The sequence below is a fragment of the Oxyura jamaicensis genome, chromosome 14 (genome assembly GCF_011077185.1).
Source record: "Oxyura jamaicensis isolate SHBP4307 breed ruddy duck chromosome 14, BPBGC_Ojam_1.0, whole genome shotgun sequence".
Classification (NCBI taxonomy): Eukaryota; Metazoa; Chordata; class Aves; order Anseriformes; family Anatidae; genus Oxyura; species Oxyura jamaicensis.
This window is the reverse complement of record NC_048906.1, coordinates 13143012-13149441: the sequence shown is the minus strand read 5'-3', so window position 1 is coordinate 13149441 and position 6430 is coordinate 13143012.

Here is a 6430-nt window from a genome sequence, read left to right as displayed (position 1 = left end):
TGCCCTCCCGGGGGCGGCGGGCGAGGGGCACGGCCGGGGCTGGCCCGGGGCGGGGCCGGGCGGGGGCTCCCCGCTGACAGCTCGCAGCCGTCGCCCCCCGCCCCTTGTCACCGAGGTCCCCTCCCTCGGGGAGCCTCCCCGGCTTTCCCGTAGCCCCCCCTCCGAAGGCCGCTGGCAGGGCACCCCCAGCTCCCAGCCTCTCTTCGTGTCAGGGTTCTCCGGCCTCTGAGCATCCTCGTGGCCTCCCTGTGCTGGGGGCAGGCTGCTGGTGGGGTCTCGGAGAGAGGGGCAGAGGGGCACAATCCCCTCCCTCGCCCCGCTGGCCGCCCTTCCGTCGATGCAGCCCCCGCTTCCCTCCCCACTGCTGGGCTGGGGATGGAGGCTGGCACTCAGCACCCCCAGCACCGCCGCTCCTGCCCCAGCACCGCCGCGTGCTGAGGGCGCACCGGGGCCAGCGGCTGCGCTGAGCGGGGCCGTGGGTGCCCTGGGCCAGTGCACCCTTCCTGAGGGCTGTGCCCACGCGGCGGGCAGGAGGGTGTCGGGGTGGCTGCCCCCGGCCACCTGTGAGGTTTTGCTCACCCACCCGCGGGTGCAGAGCAGCCAGCAATTCGGAGCGGCTCTGGCCTTTTTATCCCGGGATTTTGTGCCCATGTGGGATTAAAGGGCTGAATACGTGCTTGTAGCTTCCCCACCAGCCCCAAATCCTCTGCTGATTTTCTTTCTGGGGGCACATCAGTGCATGCCGTGACCTATTGATCCCGATCCCCCGCTCGCATCACGACACTCGGCTGCGGGGCCACTCGCTCTGGCAGAGCCCGGAGCCTCCCAGACCCTCCTGGCACACGAGGAGCCCCTGCACGGGCCTGGGGTGGCCCACCTGGGCTGGGTGTTGGCGGTCACAGCACAAGGCAAGTGCGTGTGCACGTGGCTGGGGGGCGGCCGGGCTGCACTGGGGTGAGGATGGGGCAGGTGGATGCACCCCAAATCCCTGGGGCGCGGGATTTGCGGGTGCTGGGCTGCGGTGCCTCGTGATGAGCTGCGTGGGGTCTCTGCAGGTGGGGACACCACCACTGCCCGGGCCCCTGGCTGAGCCTGGATCACGCCGGCTCTGTCCTTCCTCCTCCTCCTCCTCCTCCTCTTCCTCCTCCTCCAGGGAGAGGTGCCGGGCTGTGGGGCCCAAAACAGGCCAGGAGAAGGACCTACCTGCACCAAGGAGCAGATCAGGTTTTCCCTATTTGTTTTCAATTTTTGATATGTTGCGGGGATTTGCCAAGTGCTGCCGGTCGCTCTGTGGTTTGTTCAGTCCCTGGGACCATCCCCGTGCCCAGCCAGGCAGTGCCCAGGTCCCCTGCCCCAGCTCCCACCCTGAACCAAGGGGGAGGAGAGGTGGCAGTCACCCAGTCCCCCAGCTTAATTTAACCCCGTGAAGTCCTGCCTGCCTTTATTTGCTCTAGAAATGCTTTCTGGTGCTTGTGCTTTTGCACCCCTGACATCACGCAGCGATACATCCACGCGGGGAGTGGTCTCTCCTCTCCCAGCTCTCCCCTGCCAGCCACGAGCCCCCCGGAGACCCCTCGGTCTTCACCCAAGGGCATCCTTAACCCACGAGGGCTCCTACACCCTCAGCAGGGCCAGGGGCTTCCAAGGAAATGCCTTTGCCTACCGGAGGGTTTTTGCACTGCATCTCCTCCTCGCCTCCTGCGCCAGCTCCGCAGCGCTAATCCTCCTAATCTCCCCACATCTCCGGCGTGGCTCATTTCGGTGTGCGAATGCCCTTGAGAGCCGCAAAATTGCAGCTGCTCGCTGAAACGGCGGGCGGCGAGAAACTCCGCCGGAGTGGAAAGCTGGGGCTTGTGTAAACTGCCCCCGTGTTTCGCCTTGGTGCTGGCTCGGGATCAGAGGTGCCGCACAAAGGCACGGCGCGTGGTGGGGACGGGCTCCCAGCCCACCGCCCTGCCTGCCCTCTGCCCGCGCCGCTCACCTGGGCCCGGCAGAGCTGAGCTTCCCGTGAGACCCGCGCTTTGGGGTGCTCGCAGCCCTTGCAATCGTTTTTCATGCCTTGGACCAAGCTCTGCCAGTGGGGACACACAACGTGCCCCCTGCTTTGCCCGCTCCATGCTGCCTCCGGACGGTGCCAGGCGCAGCACGGGCTGCCCAAGCACAGCACCCCCTCCCCCCCCCCCCATGCCGAGGTTTCGTCCCCCAGAGGCTTTTCACCCAACAAAACGCAGCGTTCATTTTGCAAACGAGCCTTCCTGCTGCTTTGCTGATGCACTGCCCCCCACCCCCCGAGCCCCGTGCCCCACCAGCTCCCAGTGCCAGCCCCAGTGCTAGGAGCAGGTGACGCCAGTAGGACAAAATCGGAGCTGGTGGTGCCAAAGGGGGGCACCGGGGATGTGCTCACGCTCAGGAAGGCTTTGGCGCTCCCCGGGGTGCTGGTGAGAACAAAAGGCAGAACAAGGAAAATCCCCCAAAGCCCCTTGAGCATCGAGGAGCTGGGGACAGGGCTTGGTCTCCGCCGTGGGGCGGGTTGAGACACGCAGCGAGCGCCTCGGTGGGGGCAGCGGCGTGGCACTATTGACTTAACCGGGGTGAGAAGCTCCCGAGCCACCGCCGCGGGAGGGGAGCGGGAGACGAGCACGTTTTGTGCAATGCGATTGCATTTTTTGGCAAGCCCTTTTCCGGAGCAGCTCCCACGCCCTGCCGAGCCCTGGCCTCTCCACCCTGCGCCGTGCCCAGCACCGCCAGCCCCGGATGAGGGTGCGGGGTGGGCACCAGCCCCCCGAAAATGGGGCTTGGTTGGGACAGGCAGCTCCTGGCTGCCGCTGGCTGGTCCCCTGCTGACACACCAGTGCCAGGGCTGCCCATCCTACTGCATCCCACCCCATTTCACCCCGTCCTGCCCCATCCCATGCAAGCACATCCGGGGGTAGTTTGGGAAAGGATTGGGTCTCGGGGGGTTCAGGCCAGCAGCGAAGCATTGTGGCAGTGGCTTCTCCCTCCCTGTACACCCCGAAAGTCTCTGTGGCCCCAGGACGTCCTGTGGTGCTGAGACATTTCAGGGACCCAGCTCCCCCATAGAGATGCTCAGCCCTGGGGGGCTTTTTGGTGGCATTTCCCAGTTCAGAGTTTTCTCCGAGGCTGAAGGACTTCGCTTAGGATGAGGAGGTAGGGGCCAAAATATCTGGATGTTTCTTCCAAAAGCTGAGGCACTCGGTGGAACAAAACAAAAATCTGGATCAGCCAAAAACCTCGTTTATTTTCTGGGTGGAAATTTTTGACAGCCCTGCTCGGAGGAGCCAGCCGAGCCATTTTGTGTCTTTGGGGTTGCAGGGAGTTCCCGTGCGGGGTTGCAGGGCACCGGGACACCCCCGTGCTGCTGCTTCCTCCTGCCGGCTCCCACCCGGGCAGGAATGCGGCCGGTCCCGTTCCTCTCTGTCCCAGCACGGGGCGAAACCTCGCTCAGCCCCCTTGGAGGCTGCGTTTGCTCCGAAATCGCTCCCCAGCCCGGCTGCTCTGACCCTCCCGTGGGGCTCCCGGCCCCGAGCTGATGTGGTGCCCGCAGGAGCGAGCTCGGGGATTCGTCAAGCTGCAAGAAGCAAATAAAATGAAACAAGTGCATCGCTCCCACGTGAAGCAAAGCTCCTGCCCTGGCAGCGTGGGGGGTGGTGGGAAATGGCTTTTTCTGGTTTGAGCCAAAGTGTCACCACGAGGGTTAAATATTGAACAAACATGAATCAAAAGCGAATGCTATCAGCCAAGAAAAACAAAGCAGCGTGTGTAGCCGTGGCTCTGACTCATTTGGCTTGAAAATGCAGCAGGGAATAAATTAAATTTGTCTCTTCCTCGCCCTCTCGGAAAGGAGCAAGGGACCCACCTTGTCACCCGAGCACACTGGGGTGGTGGCTTTGGGTGCAGGGGGACCAGAGGGTGCTGGTGCCAGCCATGCCAGGCACCAAGTGGGCTCTGAAGAGGGGCTCGGGGGCTTCTACACTGGGCTGTGGCCTGAGAGGGGGATGCATGGGGATGGGGGGGGGGGGAAATGACTCCGTGTGTGGGGACCCTTGTGTCCCTTCTGTGTGGTGCTGCAGCCCTGGACCCCGGGGCTGAGCCCTGTGCCTCTGAGCCCTGCAAAAGATGCTGGAAAGGTCAGGCTTTTGATGTAAAAGCCGGGAATTTCCGGGGTGTAATGTTTGCATCTGTGTAAATATGCACACGGGGTGCACCCACGAGCAGCTGCCTCTGATGGGCGAGGGAGATAATGCTCAGCTTCCGCCACGGGGGGAGCGCTCGGCGGAAGGGGCAGGGCAGCACCTTGCTCCCCGGCACGTTTTGGCGGGGGTGTGGGTGGGATGCATCCATGGGACACCCCTGCGGGCACCCTGCGAGGAGGCAGGTGGAAGTGCTGCCCCAGGACACCGGGTGCCTTGGACCACTGGCACCAGGGCAGGACCTCGGTGCCGTCACCGTCCCCACGGCCTCTGGCTGCTGTCTCCGGGGCGGTGACACTGCCTTTGACAATCCTGACGGGCGAGCTGGGGAGGCCAGCCCGGCCCCAAGCGGCCGCAGCACCCCGACACCCGCTGTGCCCGCCCGCCGAACCGCGCTCCGAGCGGTTTCGGCAAACCCTGCTGCCATCGCCCATCCCCTCCCAGCTGCAGGAACCGGTCCCGTGCAGCATGCCCGGCACCGCCCGGCCCCGAATTGCGACAGCCCTGGGAGCGGCCGCTCGCCCCACGCCCCGCGTGGGGTCCCCGGGCTGGGGAGGTCGAGGACCTCAGGCGAACCTCAGGGTGCCCCGATGGCGGCACGGCTGTTCTCTGGGTGCCCACCGCTCCCCATACTGGTTTGTAGGGTCAGTGTCCATCTGTCTGCCCGCTGCACGTGGGGCTGCGTGAGGCTTGGAGCAAAGCCCGACTTGGTGGCAAGGGGACTGTCCCTGGGACGCCCCTGCCAGCCTGGGGAAGCATTGTGGAGGGATGGCCCTGGGCAGGGTGGAAAATCCCAGGGCAGGTCTTCAGCATTGCCAGGCTGGGTTGGCAGTGAGCAGCCCAGAAGAAGATGATTCTTTGCACTTCTCATAGCCTGGCATGTTTATTATTTTTATTATTATTTATTTTTATTTTTTACCAAAAGCTTCTCCCTCCATCTCCTGGCTGCAGGATCTGGGGAGCAGTGGAGGGGGGCAGCAGGGCCAGTGTCAGGGTGACACCACGTCCCGCTGGGGACACTGCATGCCGGGCAGGGGTGCAGGGCACCGGGCACATCTCGGTGCCAGGCGTGGCGCCTCTCACCCAGAAACTTCGGGGAGGTTTCCTCTGTGGGTGTCACCCAGGGCACCCCACTGACCTCCCGCCCACGAGGGTGCACGGTGACAAAGCCCCGGTGGTGGTGGCTGTCCTTGGGCGGGGGTTGCACCCTGCCAGGGCACCTGTCACCGAGCCGGGAGCTGTCAGGCAAGAAAGCGTTTGGCTTGGGCACATCCTGCACAGTCACCCAAAAAGGATGCTGAGTGGGACAAGCCTTTAATTCGCCGTCTTCTTCCGGGCTGCTTCGATAGCGCCTGAGAGCAGCGCCCACAGGCTGTCCCCAGGCGCGGGCGCATCGCAGGGACCAGCAGCTGCGTTTCCCAGCCCTGGGACTCGCCTGGCCCCAGCCCACGCTGCCCTGGGCTGGGCTGGCTGCGCCTCCCTGCTGGAGGGAGAGGAGCAAAATACCTGCATGAGCATCAGGCGGCACGGGGCTGCTCATCTGGGTCTTCCCTGCACGTGGTGAGGGAAGGCTGTCCGTCCGTGCCGCCGTCCGTCCGTCCAACCTGCGGCTCCCACCTGCCCACTTTGGCTCACTCCCAGGACTTTCCTTCCAGTCCCAGGGCTCTTGCTTCCTCGGTTACAACCCGACAACCTTTAACAGGGGGAAAAAGCACGCAGCAATTGTGCCCCAAATAATATAGGTATTAATATAGGCATTGTTCTGCGTTGTTTTTTTTTTTTTTTTTTTTTGGGCAGTGCCTGGGAAGGAGCTGCTGGGTGCACACATCTGCGGCCCAGCCCTAATGCAGCTCAGGGACGCCTACAATCGGCTTTAAGGAGCTCGGTGTGCTGAGCACCGTGTGAAACACCGGGTGCCGCCAGCGTAATTACGACGACCGCGCAGCCACACGTGCGGCGAAGGGGGGAGCGGGCTGGGAGGGCAGCGAAGTGCATCCTGCCCGGCTTCTGCAGCACAGGGGTCCTGGCACCCACCCTGTGCTTGTGCCACACGTGGAGATGCTCGCCGTGCCGCGCCATGCTAAACCATGTCAAACCATGCTGTGCCATGCTGCTCATGCCGTATCATGCCATGCTGTGCCATGCTGTGCCATACCGTGCTGTGCCATGCCATACCATGCCATGCTGTGCCATGCTGTGCCGTACTATGCCATACCATG